A 21,103-nucleotide genomic window follows, 5' to 3' on the forward strand; every position below is an offset into this window, starting at 1 on the left:
AAATATCAGCTCTCATCAATCAGATACATGAACATTTTTTTCCAAGTCCCAGACTGCTTAAGAGCACATATATAGAAACATTTATGGAAAATGTATTGTTTCATTTTCATATGCAACAGTACAAATACTTTCCCTTTGTTACCATGGAAAATGTTCACAGTCTTGTCTCCTTATGCATGTTCTTAGAGGTTGACTTCCAGCAGTTACATCTGAAGAAAGAAGGCAAAATACTCCACTGTTACTTCTAAATTTCTGATTGCTTACTAGTTGATGAGTAAATTGAGCTTTTCTGAAACAAATTTATATAATTTAAACTGTACATCAGGAAATTAACCAGGTAGACTTTATAAAACGTGTTATTGTGTTGCAGTGAGAGGATTGTTAGGGAAAACGCATTTCTTTCCTTCTACTAATTATCAAATGGTCATACTATAAAATGTTGTAAGCTGTAGATGGTGTGAAGTAATGCCATGACTTTTTAGAACATCACTCTCAGAAATACTGTTTTCACTTAGTTATGGATTAAGTGGAAATCTAATATTTCTTCTATCCTGGATCTTAAATATTGAAAAGCCTTAGTTTATATTGCATAATATGTTTTTTAGTCAGGCAAATTACATGATCAAATTTTTCAATATTTCAATTTGGAATGTAATAATGGGCATAATTTCATCTCAGACCTGCAGAAGTTTCATCTCTCATGTCTTTCTTCAACTCTCAAACAAGTAAATTCCTGTGGAATAGAAATCACCAGGGAATCTCTTCATGACACTATGTACTCACCGTCTGAGGAAGGTCTCAGGAGTTGTTCATAGTTTTATGTTATTTTATTTCTATTAGCAATACTCTGTAACACTGCACTAATTTCTAACTTGTGATCATCAGAAATCTTGATTCCTCATGGGCTTTCATGCCAAACCTGTATTTGCTCTCTAATCTCAAATCGGCCAACTGAGATAAAATGAAGACTTTTAATTAGAATTTGAATATGTAATCTAAGCCATTTGTAGATTATGCACAGAGGTGATTGTCTATATATTTAATAACTGCATGGAGAACTTAGACAATGTTTAATTTGGTGGAGAGATTATTTTTAACTTTGGTAGAGTTGGGTTACTTTTAACATTCCCAGTGAGTGTCTGAGAAGTTATGTCAGCATGAAGTTTATTGTGTGAATGAATAACCGAATGTGGTGGTAGCATGTCCTGGGGAATATTGTAACAATCAGAACATTCTGTAATATAAAGAAGGTATCTGTTTTCCTTTCACATTTTTTTTTCTGGGAAACCTAATTTTAAATCAAGTGATATGGATGCAAAGGGATAGATGCCCATTGGACTTTCAGGAGTGTTACCCTGCCCCTTACTACTATTAGTGAGTGGTGCCCCTAATCCTCAAATGTTTATTTCTTAAAATCCTAGCACATGAAATGGTTGTGGTTTGTTTTCTTCCAAGAAACAGTTGGCATTTCATTTTGGACTCTCGTTTGACATGAATTATTTGGTAAATTAGGGACTGTAATGTAAATTGTAAACTTAGAGCTGTGTAATGGACCTCAGGGGTGTTCTAGTGACAGATATATTTTAGTAGGGACTTCAGAAAAAAATGTTTTGAGAAAGAAATGATGCTTTTGCATATCATGTATAAAACACGTATTTTACACAAGTATTGATACTCCTTTATGCACACACACACACACACACACACCCACACTCTTTATGGTGTATCTGTGTTTTATTTACATGTGCCCATGACTTATTGATGGTGATAACCCTCTGTATATACCTCTAGAAAATAATGGACCCTAACTGTGGGAACTGTCTGTATTCAAACATGTTAAGAGCTGAATATTTAAAATTTGTTTGGCACACCAAGCTTCGCTTTCTGAAGCCAACAGAAGTGGGATAGAGAGACCAAAAAGAAAAAAAAAACATAAAAGATAATAACATTTGAATGGGGCCTGGGTAATGCTCTAATTAAATGTACTTACACCTAAGTCTTATCACATGCTTAGGCGTGAGAGCTTAGATGCCTCTTTCAAACTGCAACGTTAGAGATAGTCACCGGGGCCTGCATGGAAGCTGTCACCTCCACTGTGATTCAGCTCTGTTCTATATGTGCACCTACCTATAATCTGTCCTACTTTCTTTCACTGAGTGGGCTTCTGCTATTTTGCTCTTAAGATAATAATGTGAAATAAGGTTGTCCTTTGACCGTACAAAGATATACATGTTCTTTAAAATGGGCTTGAAAATAATCAGGTCAACCCACTTAGAAGGAGCAGGCTACAAGATTCTCTTGTTTTGTTCTTGGCTTATAGGTTATGATGAATTTAGTCAGAAACCCCGTATACTTTTCTGGTCATTCAGGTAGCTTTTGACGTCCTTTCCCTTCTGAACATAATAGAAGCTCTCCCTGAGTAGAAACCACAAGGCAGCTTTTTCAGAAGTTACCAAGTTAAGCAATTTTTACTTCTGAAAGAGTTTCTAAAGCTTATATTAATTGCTCAATCCTAACTAAATTAGCATGACTTGAAATGTTTTCAAAATGCTGGGATTAGGACAAGAGACAGTATGAAAGGAGGTACTGTATTTTTTAGGTTGTGTGTGTGTGTGTGTGTGTGTGTGTGTATGTGTGTGTGTGTGCGCACGCACACACACACATGCAGAGTTTTGAAACATTGTGCAATCTCTTATTAGTTTCTTTCCAAAAAATAAAAAGTACAAACCCTAGATATTTAGAAGAAGCTGTTTGGCAGTGCGCAGATATGTTCTACATGTCTCATTACCATTAACAGCCATGCATGGCTAAACCTCCCCCTATTGCACTGAGGATTTACCCTCTGGCTTTGTTAAGTGATGCCTGAGTGTGGATTTTACAAAGGAGTTTCATAACCATTTTCTACACTATGCAGCACACCTACTATATCAGAATATGTTTCTTGGGTGAATGGTAACAATTAATGAGAATTGATGTTTATTCAAAAAAAAAATCAAAGAGCTTGTATGTTAAGTCTTTTGGAGAAGGAAAGGTCCGTTTCTTATTTTTACTAAATGATAAGCTACTCTTCTTTTTGTTTTTCTATTCCTTGTCTTCTAGTATTGCTAAACAATCAAATGCAAGGTATTTTGTCTTGTTTCACTCCTTAAAAGAAAATCAATCAATTAATACTCAAAGATAAAAGTTAGAAACCTACTGTAATCTATTAAGGTCCAGGAATTTAAAGAATGAAATGTACCTTCTTGGTCTCAGAATCCATCAGGAGAATATAGACTAGGTTATTTTTCTCCGACCTTCCCTAATTTTGTTTCACTGCCTGAGATATAATTTAGACACTGGTGCAGTACTGGGGAATGGGAGGTGTTTGGGGGTGCTTATAAAAGCAGTGAGGTCTAAAAAAGAGACACCAAAAAGACTCTAGCCTCTAGGGAAATAGGTCTACTGGGATGGCTTTTTATGTAGGTTTTCAATGTGCCACACCCCTTTGCAAAATGTTGGGACCCCTTTGGCTTCATTCACCTGGTTTGTGTTGTTGTATATATATTTACACTCAGGATGTTTTGAGCAACCCTTATTTCTCTCTTTTTAAATCGGCTGCACTGTTTGTCTTGAATATCAAGGTTTTCCTATACTCGCTAAGTCTTGCTCATGTAATCTAATGCTTCATTTCTTCCCAGAAAAATAAGATATTTGCATCAAATTCAGCATTTCAATAATAGTAGCAGAAGTCCCTCTTTGTGAAAGATACAGGATTAGTTTCTGCTGTGAGTTTATCTGTATCATCTCCATTTATTTCTCGGGGGTGATGAGAAGACCTTGCATTTGACCAAAAAGCACTAGTAAATAAGGAGTTAAAATGAAGGCAGGCTCGCTGGTTTGCTGAGATCTGTCAGAGTCTGACTGGCTGGCTACATATCTGTCTCTGGAACAATAGGTACCTGTATTCTGCACGGACTGCTGGGCAGCACTAGCACTCTGGAGAAGGTCTGCCTCTGTCTGCACTTTCCTGGTGAGAATCCCCAATGACAGTTCCACTTTTCAGTGGAGGAGAACAAAATATCTGTCTACTCTCTTGATGAAGGACAGAGCTTTGATCATTTTTGTTCAGGCTTGACTTGGCTGGAGGTTTTAGGTTCTTAGTCTCAAGTCAGCAGTCTCTCTCTCTCTTTCTCTCTCTGAAAGACACACACACAGACACGCACACACACACAAGCATACACATACACAAGCGCAAATCCTCTCTCTCTTTCTCTCATTTCCTCTCTTAGGTTCTATGCAGGCAGATGAGTGTCACAGCTGTAACTGAGGCACAGAACAGTACACAGTGTGGAGCCGATTTCCGCGATGGCGAGAGGGGGCATCAGAGGTGACAACAATAACAAGACCGTCCTTCGGACAAGTTTTAGGTAAGAAAATATTGATTCCGTGATTCTTGTATTTCTGCACCTTGTGTCTGCAACATTGAGATAGAAAGCGATTCTGGATAGGGAAATATTTTTGTGAGGATATCATCTGTGCTGTCACTTGCCTGCAAACCTGTGTTCTCGGGGCTTTGTGTTACTGGAATCGTCGGAGGTGAAGTGTGAACGGAGCTGAGTGGAAGGGTGAGCTGTTTTTGTGTCTGTCTGGTGATAGTCGGCATGCTGTTTAAATTTCTATCTGGAAAAAATTCTATTTGATGATAGTTAGCAATGTTTTGTGCAACGTAGAGCAGCATATGGCCATGCAGAATTCAAGGGATGCGCTTTCATTCTTAATTTGTAATTATTTTTACACTCAACTGTACTGAGGTCAGAGAGTTTCAAAAATTAATGAGATTCCCTGTGGAGTTCAAATAGTAAGATCTACATAAGCTGCCACAAAAAACGATAAGATTATGATGGTATTTTTTAAACATAGATTTAACATCTTATTTGGAACATACTCCATTTGAAATATATATGAAATGTACAATAGTTTATGGAAGGCTACACGTTTTGGGGGATTTGTCCTAATTTTTTTAATGACCAGGAGAAATTGACTCAAAATTAGACTTTAGAGGATGAATACTTTGTGTAGAGAGATTACTAAAACTTAATAGACATTATTGTGATGGCAATAGAGAATATCTTTTACTTTCGAGGAAATGAGAAATAATGAATGAGTCGCACGCTACAAAGAAATCTGCAAATGTGTTTTCATTTTAAGTAATACAAAAAAACACTCAGCAGATATTTAGGGTGAAACATTGCTGGCATGAACAAAGAAACAAGTGCACACATAGATGAGAATTCTTTGTCACAAAAATGAGTCCAGGGCATCGATTCAGGAGGTTAAGTGATTTTTATGTTCTCAGTGCCCCACAAAAGGGAGTCTACTGGGATGAGTCCAGACATTTAAAAATGTACCAAAAACTTTCATTTCCCACAATTTAAAAACATTGTTTATGTTCCTGATACAACACATTGTTTAAATGAGGAGGACCGAAAAGCAGTCTGAATATACAGTAATCGGGGCTAAAGATGGTTTTTATCCCCAGGTCCCCATTTACAAGACCCATTCGGAGCTTCCTGTGATATATTGTTATGTAAATACTGTTCAGCCAGGGAAAGCAGTACTATGGAGATTCAATTTACTTTGAAAGTTGTTCATTATAGCAGGGATGAATGTTATTTATTTGATGTGATTCAAAGGCTGGAAATGACTTTTTCATTGTGGCGCCTTTTGTAATGGGTGCAGGGTGATCTAATCTTTTTAATTTTGGCTTTCACACCAGTGGAGATGAAAAGAGATCTGAACTCATTTATCGGTTGCTAGGTCCTTCTGGAGGCCCAAGTCCTGTTCGTGGTTGCTATGGCCAGTCTGACCTCAATCTCCGTGGTTTTGGGGACTTAGAGGTCTTTTTTTATTGAGGAGCATGTACCTTGATTTATGTCCAAAATTGTGGCTGAACGTCTTTGTCTGCAAGTGATAAATGGTGCCGAGCAATTCATCAGTTCTTACAAGTAAACACTGCTGTCCCACTAAAAATATGTTTTGTTCTGAGTTAATGGTATGGAACAAGGCAGCCTCCACAAACAGCTATCTTTTATTGTGGAGGGGCCACTGAAACTTGGAGCAAAGTGGAGGAAATTGGCATTCATTTTCTTGTGCATTAGCATTTCATTTGTGATTCCGATGATGCAGCTCTAGGTGGATTGCCTATGAAAGGGTGAGCCTTCCGTGTCCTTTACCTTCTCTAGTTGGGGTGCCTGTGAAACCAACAGGCTCTCTCCAAAGCCTGGATTCTGCTGGGGAAGTAAGAAGTCAGGAGTAGTTTGTCTGATGATATTGGGCTCTGCTTTGCAATTGCCAAGCGCTAAGGCACAAGCTGGCAGATGTGCTGTGGCTCTTCTACGGGCGGCTCTGTTGCCTTCAGTCGCAGGCTGCTGCTTTGAGGGAAAGTTGTATCCAATATTGGTGACTCCCGGTAATATTCTGCTTGTGTGCTACTTAATGGTCTCTAGGCTTCCTTGTCTTCTAGAACCTTGTTAGAAAGGAGCCATGGTGATTAAGAGGCTGTGGAGTATACAGCCTTGCTTAGCTGATGAGCCCTGATACATTTCCCGTGTCCTTAAAAATGGCTAATTGATGGATGCTGCAGAAAACATCCACTCTGCTAATAAGATGGTGATGACAAAATAGGTATCAGGAAAGGCATTTATTGCTTATAAGCGCCATCAGCTTCCTTCCGAGAGAGATTGTGGCTTTGTAGTAAAGTTTTTTTTTTTTTTTTAAAGTAATGTCCTAATAGTTTTATTCTAAATCGGCCAGCCCTGAATGTCTTCAGGAAAATGGGTTCCATGAGAAGTGACATCCTCCTCGAATCAAAAGGTAAAAATTCAACATTTTTAAAAGTGCAATTTTCAAACCATTTCATCTGCTTCTTACCAGTAGCATTGGAAAACTGCTCTCTAAATATAATTATTTAAAATTTGATTTTTTTTAACATTAAAGGTTTAAAGAGAACAGCTTAGAGAATTTGATTGTTAGTCATTTTCTGAAAATTGGCCAGCTTTGGCAATAAAATGCGATCAGGTGCTTCCTATGTTTCCTTTCAATCTTGAAAATAAGCAGCTTTTTATTTCTTTAGAGAAAATGATCATTTTGGAGATCAATAAAAGTAATCTTTATTTTATGTGGATTTTATTCTAGAACTAGTAAATTAGGAACCAGGATTAGGTGATGTCGAAAGGTCTCTTTTGGCTTGAAAATTCTTTGCGAAGTACCAGTTTTCTGAAGCAACCAATAACCATACCTATATTATTGTAATTGCCCTTATTCAACTAATGCCAAGTTTTCTTTAGTAGAGCCTCAGCAAAAGTTCCATGCTTCGGTGTACAAGTAATAATTGTGGCTTGCAGTAATTTCGAAATAATTGATTTTTGACGATATTAAAAAACCCCTGATACGTTAGTGCTTTATTAATGCTGGGGTTTTATAGAGCTTAACTTGTGGCTCCTTTACTTGGGTTTCTTACTTCATGTCTTCTTGAAGGTAATATTTTATATAAATGGTTAATTTTCCAAGAAATATTTAATTTTAGGTACTCCTCAGTATGTATCTATGTATGTATATGAACACATTTTAATGTAAAGTGTCTTATAAATTTCACATTGTGTTTTGCTTTGCTGTTATTTCAAAGGATTTAAGTGAATGGTGGATAGTGCTCAATTTCCTGAAATGATTAAATTCACTCTTTGAAGAATCTGGGGAAAAGGCCTGTAATGACATTTTGATGACTTTCATTTTAAGGTGTAATAGAAATGGAATAAAATGTTTTAATAGCTATTCTCTAATATCTCATTCCAAATACAATGTTTTTATTGCTCATTCTAGCTTACAATTTTCTGGTGATAATAATGTTGGCTGGTAATTGTTTTTGTATAGAAATCATTTTGTCCTTATGTAAAAGTTATTTCAGAAAAGTCTTCATGCATTTATCTCAGCTGAAGCAATTGCACTGAACTCTTGAGATAAAACAGTGAGTATATCCAGATTGCGCCTATTTTAATTTGACACTTCCTTAGGAGAATTAAGGGTGTCTTAAAGGGAAGAATATTTGATATGATAGTTGTGGTTTAAGGAGAAAAAACAAAGAGGCATGCAAGTTAGAGAAAGCTAAGAAAAGAGAAGGAAAGAAGGAATAAAAATGATGTGCGATTTTACCTTGCTTGGTTTTACTTTGTGTGCCAGATGCTATATATATGTTTTAAAATTTAAAATTGGACTAAGAAATAAAAAATGTATGTAAATATGCTGTTGTTATATCTTTCTTTATTAAATAGGTAAGTACATAGATATAAACTTAATAAGATTACATCTAATGTTACCAGGAACATCTTTGCACCTCAATTACTTCGGGAGATGTACACAAGTAAAGTTAATCACATAGCTTTTAAAGAATCAAATCTTTTGGGAGCTAAAGTTGTGACATGTTAGATCAATTTTCATGTAAGTCAAAATGAAATTTTTACATCAATTTTTCTGTGCAAGTTACACAAAGCCAACAGCTTCCAGACTGCATTGTTCTAAATGCTAATTCGATAAATTTTTATATAATTTCACTTGATTATCATGAATAGTCAGAATATAATATTGCTGAATTAACACACCATTAGTGTAATTTTTTATAAAAGTAAAATTAAGCTCTGACATCTGATTACATTATGCTCTACTGATGTGTTTACTACATTCCTCCAATTTTGCTTTCTTTTTGTCATTATGTTCCCTTTTCAAATGTCAATATTATAGACCAGCTAGTATAATACTTACTTATAGTTTCTTTCTGCCTACTATAATTCTGTCTTTGTGTGGTGTGCCATTATTCTTATATGTCACCTAGAAAGTTATATTGACTTTGAAGCTATTTATCTGACCCATTTGTCTGAATTTGGTTGAGGTGGGGGAAAGGCTAAAACTTGTTTCATTAGAAATTGTGTATGAAGTGCTAAAAGATTTGAGTTGGCCTTGGGATGTTCATGGGATTGATGTTAGGATATGGATTTTCTTAGTAGTGGCCTGTTATGTGTGTAATTCAATAAAATATTTTCTTTAGCTCTCTTGGTTTATTTTCCACAAAACAGAGCATCATCTAGGAAATTTATTACAGAGAATGCACTGTCAGGGAGGGACCCTCTTAGATAGCCAGTAAAAATATCACTCCAAGTTACTGTTCTATCTTGTTGGCATGGATACATGGTAAAACTTTATCTACAGGTTTTATATTTAATAATCTTTATGATCCAACAGCAAATTTTAATTTGTATCACTATCATTTGGATAGCTGTTGTTTAAATGCTACCAGAATGATTTAAGAAATAAAGTTATGCTAAAAACCTTAATTACACACTCTAGCACTCACTAATAATTTATTCAGATTTTAAAATGTGAACATTGTATTTGCTTAATGGTGTTGATAATCTCTTTTTCAAGAGAAGGGCTATATAGACTCATTATGTCCCTGAATCCTTCTAAAGTTGCTAGACTTTATGATGCCATAATACTACACTGTATAGTGCACCAAACCTTTTTGCATTCTTAATAATATCTCCAAGCCATGTATTCATGCCTTTATGTTACTTGACATTATTTAAGCACAGTGTGCTTGTGATTTATAAGTCTATGAATTTCCTGTGTTTTCCTGACTATTGAGTTCATAGTTCAAATGCAGTTACTGAAATATACTAGTAGGTTAGTAGTTTTCTTAGAGAGAGACAAGGTAGCACACAGTGGTCTGGAACATATGGTCTGTAGTTATCATGATCTCAAGTGTTTTAACATAGTTTACTGTAGAGCTGAAAAAATACAGAATTTCCAGAAAATATTTGAAGAAGAATTCAATTTGCTAGAAACTGGAAACGTGGAAGTCAAATGAAATATTTTAAAAATCTCCTCCCATATGTAGTTATAAAGCATCCATTCACTCATTCATCAAATGTTTCTTCAGTGCCTACCATGTGCCAGACACTATTCTTGTGGCTCCTGATTTGTTACCATTAGTTCAGTATTTAATATATTTGCCTGATTTTGTAGATTATGGGAATCTTACTAGTGATTTATACATCATCTGTGCATCTCACATCGCAATCCATATTATTTTGGAATGTCTATTTCCCTTTTCCACTCTTTAAATGGCTTAAAATATATTCTAGGCATATATACCAGTTTAGTAAAAGGGGAAAGATTTGTACTGTCTGAAGAGAAACCAGAGTATATATATACCAATTTAGAAGAAGATATTGGTAAAACAGTCAGAATGTGTTTCAGGACGTTTTCTTACTGATATGTATTTAGAAAGTCTAAATTCATCCCATTTTCCTTATTATTCAGGCCCACTCTGCGGCAGACACTAAATTGGCTTTATTGTTTTTATGCTTCCTTCCAATGCTTCCTGTATTATTTTAAGGGATTTCTATTTTAATTATGAATGGCTAACATTTACCTTCTATATGCAAGACAGTGTGCTAAGCCCTTTACCTTCATTTTCTAATTTAATCTTCTCAATCACTTTATGAGAATGGTAGCATCATTACTCCTGTTTGTAGACGAAGAAACTGAGGTGTCAAGAACTTAAATAACTTCTTCAAGGTCACAGAGCTAATAAGCAGCTGCGATGGCTTAAAATCTAGATTCTTCAGGTGTCACTAACTTTTCTTGTTATTCAACAAATATTATTGAGCCTCTATAATGTCCTGCGCTTGTTCAAGATGTTCAGAATAAAGCAGTGGATAGAACAGGCTTTAAAGCCCTGGACTTTATTGCCCAAGTCAATGCCCTTAGAATACAGGTGCCTCGTAACTACCTTGACGCTTTTATTATGTTATTTCCTTCTGCGTTCAGGGATTCCCCAGAGCCAATAGGACACAATTTTAAAATGTCAAACCTTTTTAGATCTCTTACCATTTGGCTTCAGTCTTTCTTTCCAACTATATCATTGGCTATTTCTAAATAGGAGTGTTCTACACTGTAAGGCTGATTTCTCCTTGCTCCTACAAAGTTTGTCTTGCATTTTCTCTGGTAATTCCTGCACCTGAAATAATTTTGCCACTGCCTTCTTAAAGCCTTCCAACCTTCTGTGTCTGGGTCAAAGCCCATGGCTCTCAGGAAGCCTGTCTCAGAAATAAAGTCTCAATATTCTTTGACACACGACATTTGCAAAACTAAAATGATTCGAGGCTAGATAATGCTCCACATTTTTTGCGTGCCTGTGTTTGTAGGTGTGCCCAGGAAACATACTGGCTAAGAGTTCAGGGAACCAGCAGTGAAATAAGAGAAGAATATAGAAAAGATAGGACCTAAGGACTTGGAAGTAAGAGCCCCCACTGCCTAGCACAGTGCCTGGCATAGAATATGCTGCTGATACATTTTTAGGCCAGGAGAAGGAGAGGAAGGGAGGAGGGGAGAGAGGAGGAAGAGAAGGACAACTGGAGGAAAGCTAGCAGGGAAAAAGAAAATCATACTCCTAAAATCATAACCTAAGGCCTTTAAAGATCTTTAAATATTTATATTAGGGTTAGAGATCTCATTAAGAAATATATAGACATATGCGATACATTTTTACTTCTTCCTCGAATAGATTGTCACTTTTATCAACATTAATACATTTGATACAAAATGCACTTTCTAAGGTTTCTAAGGGGAAGTCCAATTGTGTTGTGTTTGTGTGTTTTTCGTCACAATTCAGGCCTACGGTGCTGTTAACTTCTAAGTTGATTTTGCTATTTTACACTGTAGATGACTATTTTTCTATTTTTTGTGACATATTTCAGTATCGCAAAAGTTGCTGACCACCTGCCACTCCCCCCAAAAGAGCCATTTCTTTAACCATCATAAAGTTTTATTAGTTAATACCTCATGTTGGGTTTTTATTTTCAATAAAACCCTAATTCCACCTTCCAACTCCTAGTGCAAATCTTCTCTATCAGTAAACAGCACTGTGGCTAATTTTATTTAGATTTTTGCTTGATTATATGCAAAGGTGTAACCTTGATATCTTAAAAGAGATATGTGTCTGTATTTTTATGAACACTTGAACCAAGTTATTAGTATAGAAATTTTACTTCATAGAAAAATCCAGGTGGATATTTTAAAATATCAACTACTACATCTGACCTCTGCTATAAGGCTTACTGGCTATAAGAGCCAGATTAATGTACATAGATATGAATATAGATAGGGATTCTTTCAAGGAGTTATTACTATTACATAATATATATGTAGCATGTATTAGTTTTCTTGGGGGAAGCAAGGTAGAAAAATTGCTTCTTAAACCAGTGAATGTAACAGGTTGTGTGTACCCTCTAACTTACATGGGAGTAAGTTAGAGGCAGTCTCATTCTTTGGGAATTCCTACCTGCTAGTGGAGATAAGTGAGCGTAAAGCTTTGGCCATGAGGTTTTGAGCCGTCTTACTTTTAAGAAACAAGAGACATTTCCACAGTCTCTATTGTAGTAGTGGTAGTAGCTGAACAGCCCATGAGAGTTCCAGAAATGAACTGTGCTCCAAATGCTTATCACATGCTGTGTTGATGTCAGTAGAATGCAGGGGATGAGCTGGGCTCCCCTTTAACCCTAACTTTCTATGGTGCTTTCATTTTGACGCTAATTTCAGGCATGAACCTTGGCACTTAGCTACAGTGTGTAATTGTTGGTATCTCACTGCCACCTGGGCGCACAATGAGAGCAGCAAATGGAGAACAATATTTAGCCCCTGTGATTTGCCACAAGAACATACCACATGCAGTTGGAAAGAGAAATATTTAATCAGCCAGTTTTCTCAATGCAGTCCCCATCAGTTGAAGATTTTTTTCCTCTGAATTAACGGCTTGTTTTGTCACTGTAAAGATAGATCCTTTGGCTTCCTTTTGAATTCATATTATATACATTTTGGGAAATTGTGTATTAATTTAAAGATACAAGCATAAAGAAGATACTTTTATGCTAAATTCTTAGCTCACTTTGGTCAAAGGATTTTTTTAAAAAGCTCCTGGAGTCCTCTGTTTTCTTGGTTGGCTGTGGACTTAATATGTGAAAGGCTGAAAGTGACGCACGAATAATACCATTCCATTTTTAGGCATGTTGTATGATGATGCTGTTGATCTTTAAAAGAAATTCCATTTGGTGACATTTACAGAAATAGTTTTGTGTTAGCAGCTTTTAATTTTAATTTAAAAAAATATTGAGAATGGCGTAGCTTTCAAGTGGTGAGGAAGTCATCTAGAAGGTATATATTTACGTAATGGAAACAGGAGACATACATTGTCTCTCATCAGATGTTGTGCTTATAGTCAATTCAGGGAAGCAGTTTGATAAGTAAGAATATGGTACAGTGCAGAATTGCCAGTATAAACAGGCAGATCGCCTTAAAGATAGAGATCTATTTTATTTTAAGCCTGATGCTTTTAAAGTGTTAGAAAGATCTGAATCCAGAGTCGAGTAGTTTTCACTTGAATCCTTGTGATTCAGTGTAGTGCAGTCCAGTCTGCATCAATTCACTCAGTTACTTACTGATTGGATCTCTAATATTTATAAACCTTTTAAACTCCTCCAGTCAATTATCCCTTTGGTAGTATTATTTTATTTTTTGGTTGGTTAACTACAATAAGATACATGGGTACATATGGCAAAGAATTTTTGGTTCTTTCCCGCAAAACAAAATATTTCAAAGAGTTCAGAATTGCTGCCTGGTTTGGAAAGTTAACATTCAAAATGGGGTAAATATTGGTACAGTGTATAATCTTTCAGACTAAAATGGTATCTCTTTGACCCCAAGAATCACAATTATTATAACTTTGGAAAGATTTTCAATCATTCAATCACTTAGCCATTCAATTGGCTTTTTTTCCTTAATTATCTCATCTGAACAATGTTGCTAAGGGCACTGTGAAGGATTTTATAAAAGGAAAAAAATACAATCTTTCTCTCATCAACTGTAGTAGAATTGGAGAGAAAAGAAAGCCTTGAAGAACTAATTGAATAATATAATGAAATTACTCGTAGCAATCATACTTTAGTAGTGTGAAGGGAAAAACTGTTTTCACACAGGTAGAAAGCAGTATTAGCAATCAAATCTAACCTTTAGGTTCTGAGCATTGGTTCAGATTATTTGTTGTGAGAAGAATAATGAGAATATTCAGAACAAAGGCAAATTCTTGGAAATGGATTTTAGAATTTTCAATTGACTTCATCAGCAAAAACATAAGGTTTTCATTTCATAAAAACTTTAAAAAGAGTATATCATGCTGTTAGTGATTAATTTAACTGTCTAAAACTTACAAATGTTTTACTTTATTGAAGGTTTGTAGTTAAATATGTGTGTGTATATTGAAGGCTAGGGGCTTAGTGGATTTATTAGTGCCCTTATTTAATTTTGCAATAGTCTTCCAAAGTTTGGACATGAATGTAAATAGAAATATTTTAAAAATAGTTTACATGATTGCTTGTGCCTATCTTTTGAAATATGTCAACTTCCTCACTATCTTGAGAAGATAGGCTAACACATTCTATGTGATGGGAAAACTTTTCAAAGCTGTCTTTCACATCCCAGGATGTGTAAAGCCCTGCCCATAGCTTCATTCTCTGGCAGAAATATTATACCATTTACCCACATAGATAAAAACACTATTCCAAATAAAACCTAACATTAAGCAAAGAGCTTTGGTAATGGTTCAATTCTCGCTTTCTATCTCAAATATAAAAGTTTACAATTTTAAGGAAAAACAACTTTGTATGCATGTTCATTATCATTTTCCAGGAAAGCCAAAGTTTAGCCAGCTGGAAAGAATTGGAAAACTTCACTTTAAAAGCCTTGACATTTTTGCCCTTAGTTACCTGTGTGTTGAAAAGCAAAGGCCTAGTAATGACTTAATTATTCTCTTTTCTCTGGTGGAGTTTGTGTTTTGTAGATGTAGAGAAAAGAGCCTTGACTATTTCTGCCTTTTCTGCCCAGGAAAGAGAAGAATTTGATAAAAAAAATACACATTTCTAGCAGACATTTCTTTTTTTAAAAACTTATTATTATTATTTTTTTATATAAAGACAGGGTTTCACCATGTTGGTCAGGCTGGTCTTGAACTCCCAACCTCAGGTGATCCACCTGCCTTGGCCTCAAAAGTGCTTGGGTTACAGGTGTGAGCCACCACGCCCAGCCCTTAGCAGATATTTCTTATTGACATTGTATGGTACACTGTGAGCCAGGGAAGACAGATGCCCTTTTACTCGGAGGAGGAGGGGATTGTAGCTAAGGACCAATTTTCCCGGAGATCCTATTATGTGAAGGAACTTAGACTAGAGGCATCATGGAGAAAATCATAAAGAAGGATGCTTAATGAGACCCACTTGGAGAACAGACAGGAGCATCCCCTCCTGGATGTGGCCACTCTCAATTCTCAGTGTTTTTGGGAAGCAAGGTTCACCATCCACTTGTCTAAACAGTTAATGACAGCAGAGGTGCTACACGCCTTCTCCCTGAGACTTGTGAATGCCTTTGGTGCTCCCAAATAAGGAACTCCTCTCAGTGCTGTCTACTCTGAGCTGTATTTCATTTTGATAGCCATTTGCAGGAGACACCGTTGAACTCCATGCAATGTAAAAGATATGGTTGAGAAATTCTTCAATGGGATTTCTTCTCCTTTCCCCCACCTTCTGGGTGATTTAGAAGTTGAAGATTGTGTACTTAGAGACAGTATGTCTGACCTACCTTTTAAAATACACATTAAGACTCACATAATTTGAGGAAAAAAGAAACAACAACAACAAAAACTTGAGAAGGCCAAGGGATCATACATTGGGGAAATATGGTCTATGATTAAATGTAAAAATCAGAAGAGGTGAAAGAAAATATATTATTGAATTACAGATTCAGCTATTCCCAGTTTCACTTTCACTTGCTGGATCGTAATGATCATCATGTCCAATGTCTTCTTTAAATTTAAGTTTTAGTGTCTTCCCTCTAAAGTAAATATGGTTGAGAGTCGGCATACTCACTTTGTTTATTGTCAGGGGATGGTACACCTCTTTGGTATATCTCCAGTGTACTCATTCATAATAATTTAAGTTTGACACAAATTGCTCATTGCCTTCTGTCTTTTCCCCAATAATGTAACCAAAGTATTTTGAGTGATATTGCTTCTGACAACAAATACAACTTCTTAGCTTTCATCCTGAAATATTTAAACGTGAAATCTAAATGATAGCGCTACATCAATGTCCAACAGCACAAAGTGATTTTCTTGCACCTCTGGTGAATCCATATCTTGTCAGTAATCAGTGAGTTTCTGCTTCTGAGGCACATGTTTATTTTTCTAGGCTACATTGATCAGTCATGGCTTCAGCCATTTTTCCCTTGGAGTTTGTGCCCTGTGACTTGAGGGCCTTGAACAGCTTTTGAAGGTCCAATATTCTAATATTTGAGCAGATACTTTCAAGAGAGGATTATTGGAATACAGGCCTCTATGTCTGATGGCATTTGGAAGATCTTCTCAGCTGATGTTGCCTTTTTTCACTTTGGGACCATAAGAGAAGCAGCAACCTTTGTGGTAGGAAGAATACAACATTTGAAGTGAAACCAAATTAGATTAAAATTCTAGACCTACTATGACCTTGGACCAGTTGCTTAGTATCTTCGTAATACAGTCTATTCTGTAAAATAAGGATTATAATACTCACCTTTGTATCATTTTTTTGACCATTTACCATGTCAGGCGTCATTTTCACATAGACTGTAAGGCAAGCATTATGATCCTTTATACTTTACAAGTTACTATACCGAGGTTTAGAGAGGTTTAAAAAAAAAAAGGTACTCAAGAACACACAGAGTTGTTAAGTAGTGGGTCCTCTTTTTGATTCTCTTATTTCAGTAGAATTTGTTTTTAAGAAAGGATGTGCAGGGTCCAGAGGTATGTACATAATAAATTTAGTTTCCAAAATGTGATTTAGTTTAAGCCCTTGAGTATAATATTGGAGAAATACTAAAATATTAAGACTTCAGTGTTAAAGCTGTAATTTCTATTTCACCCACGTTGCTGCATCACATACTGATGCTGTCTGAGAGTGTGTTTTTAAGTGGCCGTGGAGGACTATGTGCCATGAGAGCTGCTTTATGCTTTTCTTTTTGAAGATGTTGATGGTGCTCTCATCTTGATGAGCACAACTCCTTTTCAGTAAAGATTCGGGATAAATGTCTGTTGCATGGAATTGAATGCTAGTCTACAAGGCAATTTTTATACCTTAGATGAAGAGTGGATGCCATTTGCAGAAGAGCTTGACATTCTCAGGGAGTCACTTTATAGCCTAAAAGAATTTTATATTTGTGATTGTATGACTCTTGATAAAGAATAAAAAAAAGAGAATGATTTACTTAGAATTTAAAAGTTTTGTTATACTGTGGCTTTATCTGCTGCCCATTTGCAGGACACTGATAACTTCAGCTTCTTCTCCTACTTCATCTGCAGGCTCTTGAAGTCTGTGGGATGCCCAAGTATGTATAGAAACATGGAAATAGCACAGTCCCTCTGGTTAAGAATAACATGCCAGTTTTCTTTTCTTGCTTTGTGTGCTCTCTGGAGCTCACCCATGCATGGTGTTCCAGTAGACTTCAAAGGCAAGTCTATGGTTGGATTAACTCCACAGGACAGAGAGCAAGGTAAGAAACAGGCTTAGTGTTATCAAGGCCCACTGGGGAGCTGATAGAGCCAAGCTTTGTGGTTTCGAAAATGATTTGTTCATTCATGTCCTCATGGAAGAACAGGCAAATTTGCATAATACTTTCGATTTTATTATCACCATTAAAATTTCTGCATTTTCAAAATGATGTCTGGACAGTCCTCCAAAAGACTGATTTATAGCTGTAGAATACCTGCACTTAAGGAATTTAAGAGCTAAATAAAGAGATGTAGATATAAATTTGAATTAGAAACTACTACTGAAGTCATAAAGACATAAAATATTCAAATAATGGAGTAATTTGGGGTATTAAAAAAGGAAGGGAGGAAAGAATAGTGTGTACTTCAGAAACTGCAGCTAAGGAATATTTGTTTTCCAGAGGTTGCCAGCAAAGATGGACTTTTTATGGAATTCTAGAGCCAGTCATTACTGACAGAAGGAAGGTGGAAGATTAAGTGATTTAAAGACTCAGGACACACTTTAGGGGAAGGTTTAAAAGTAAAATAGCAATGGATAGATGATGAGGGCATAGAGATGACTTGACTGAGAAGAATATGGCAGATGAAAGAGGGTTAAGAGACAGAGCAGATGGGGTAGAGTGAGGTGCCCACATGTGGTTTGAAGTTAACAATATAAAATACCAATGTGGAAACCTAAGGAGGAAGTGGAGGTGATGAGGTGATGAGGTCTGTGGATAAGCAGTGGAAGCTACCCTAGCAATCCTGCTGAGTACTGATCGTAGGCTTTTTCATGAAGACAGGGAAGCTACAACTACAGATGAAGAATCTTAATTTTCAGAAATCAAAAGACCAGATAAGAAAGGCCACAATAATCCAGGTGAGAGTGCAGCATATCCAGGACTGAGACCATAGATATGCCAAAAACGAGGATAAATTTAATAGTTGTAAAAAATTACATTAAACAAAATAACAACACCACCAGCACAATTTAACTCCATAAAAGGGGAAAATTGAGAAACATTAAGGGCTAGAAAAAAATGGAAAACTGGTTGTAGATTTTACTTCTCTTATAGAAAAGCTACTCATAGAGCAGAATTGAGTAAGAATATGCAGGATCCCGGCAAATCTTTAAAATGGGACCAAACATACTTATTATATGGTTTTTCTTCTGACTCTAGAATGAGGAGGAGAAAGGATAGGGTTATTTTTTTTGCACTGTGACGTATTCCATTTTATCTTCAGAATTACAAGTATGTATTGCTTAAATTTATATAAAGCTAAAAAGCACTTTTTAATTGTCTAGTTCCCCCTTGCCAGTTCTTTGAGGTCATTTTACTCAGCATTGTCTAGGGAGACACAGCAGGGAGAAATTGCAGTCTGTGTAGTAAAGAAATCCGTAGACTTGGTACGACTTAATGTCAGATTGAATCTCAACTGTGGTTATGTCTTTCTAGTGAATAGAGCAGAAACAGAAATGAATTATTTGTCTCCAGAAATTGTCTTTCTGACTTTGCTTTTGGAGACAGTGGCATATGTACTGAGGCTGGAACAATTCTGCTTTGATTTGTCATCAAACACTTGGTACTGAACTTTGAAAGGGAAGGAAAGAAAATATTGTGTAATTCAAATGAGCTTTTCATTTGAAAACGAAAAGGATCTTTGTTTAGCTATCGTTCCTAATTATTATCAGTAGATATTTCTCTCCTAAGATGTACATCATAATTTTATGACCTGAGAACTAATCAATATTTGCTTCAATATCTATAAAACATATTTTGATTTAATTTCCTGTATCATAGAAAGTATAACTAGATTATCTGTAGTCTTCTCTTAACTGGAAATTCTGGTAGAAGAGACCATCAAGTGGAAGCATCTCATTTCATTGTCTTAATGAAGGCTGAACTTGGAAAAATGACTTGTTTAAGGTTATACAGCTAGGTAATGACAGAGCCAGGAAGATATCAAAGCTATTTATACCCAGATGAACCTCCTTTAGTTATGATGTACTGTCTCTTCTCAGTGTAGGAGATTCTGAGCTGTAAACAAATGCCAGTGAATATAATTGGCATTCCCCAACTAATCAGGTATCAGTTTGGATGTTTCATAGTGTGCCCGCACACCTATTACACAAGCATTATTATAAACAAATTGTAAGCACTCTGATAATGACTGACAGGGCTTAAGCAGACATTGAAAAAGAGACTTTTAGTGAACACTAATTATTTAAGAAATCATCTTTTGTCTGATTTCCTTAGGAGCGCTAACAAGAAAACAATACATCTGACCCATTTTATTTTGCTTTCTGTAGAGACTGCCATCTTAGGACCAGGGCAAAATGCTCCGAAAGTTTCTCAAATGGAAAAGAGACGAAGTAGAGCTGTCCCTAATAAAGCTGTGGTCTGGGTTGGTGCTCAGGCACCAATGGTTGGTGGCTCAAGTGCATCCTCATGTTTCTTTTGTCCCGAATGCCCTCTCCCTTGTCCTGTTAGCTCTCCATCATTATTCTGATCACTTTCCTTCCCATCTCATTCAAACCTCTTGAAAATTTAGTGTGTGTGTACTTTGGGTATCTCCTTGTCTTTGCATTTTCTTTTTTTTGAGACAAGATCTCATTCGGTTGCCGAGCCTGGAGTTCAGTGGCACAGTCATATAGCCCATTGCGACCTCAAATCCTGGGCTCAGGCAATCTTCCCACCTCAGCCTCCCAAGTAGCTAGGACTTCAAGCATGCACCACTGCAATTGCCTAATTCTTTATTGTTTTGTAATGATGGAGGTCTCTGTATGTTGCCCAGCTGTTCTCCAACTCTTGGCCTCAAGTGATCCTCCTGCCTTGGCCTCCCAAAGCGCTGAGATAATAGGCATGAGCCACTGTGCCCAGCCTTTTCTTTGTTTTATAACTCCTAGCATCTGCTTCTGCTCTTACCTCACTACTGATGAACCAGTCGTTCCTGAATTGCTAAATCCAATGGGCTTTTAAATTATTTCCTAGGTCTCTTTGTGCATTTGACCCTATTGATAGTTTCCTCCCTCTGAAAATTGCCTATTCCCCTGGCTTCAACCATACCATACCCTCAGAGCGATCGTCTAATTATGCCTGCTCTGCCTCTTTCCTGGACTTCTCTTCCTCTTCCCCTGGGTTTATCCTTAGCCCATTGCTCTTGCCCTGTACACTTTTCCTCAGTACTTTCATCCACCATCACGGTTTGTAGCTACTCAGACATCTTATCTGTAGCCCAGTCTCTTGCCTGCAGTTCAGACTCAAATATCTACTGCTTGCCATGTTCAACAGGCATCCTCCAACCTCACATGTGCAAACTAATCTCATCATCATCCCCCTTAACCTGGTTTCTCATTCTATGCTTTCCATCTCATTTTGTGGCACCGCCATCCACTCATTCATCCAAACCAGAAACCTAAGAATCATTTTTGGCTCTTATTTTTGCCCACTTTCTTTTTCCATA

At 36.5% G+C, this 21,103-nt stretch overlaps 1 protein-coding gene across 4 annotated transcripts in view; it reads left to right on the forward strand.

The window, feature by feature from the left end:
• The first annotated feature begins 3,940 nt into the window (after window positions 1-3,940).
• LOC108593203 (uncharacterized) overlaps window positions 3,941-21,103 on the forward strand; it is a 101,163-nt gene continuing 84,000 nt past the window's right edge. For 3 of the 4 annotated variants that reach the window (XM_078338100.1, XM_078338103.1, XM_078338102.1), the window contains exons 1-2: window positions 3,941-4,009; window positions 4,269-4,406. The gene's annotated coding sequence lies outside the window, so the exon portion shown is untranslated. Of the gene's footprint in view, window positions 4,010-4,268; window positions 4,407-6,792; window positions 6,853-21,103 lie in introns of all 4 variants that reach the window. The other variant, XM_078338101.1, reaches the window with a different exon arrangement.

Source organism: Callithrix jacchus, chromosome 9 (genome assembly GCF_049354715.1).
Source record: "Callithrix jacchus isolate 240 chromosome 9, calJac240_pri, whole genome shotgun sequence".
NCBI classification, from domain to species: Eukaryota; Metazoa; Chordata; class Mammalia; order Primates; family Cebidae; genus Callithrix; species Callithrix jacchus.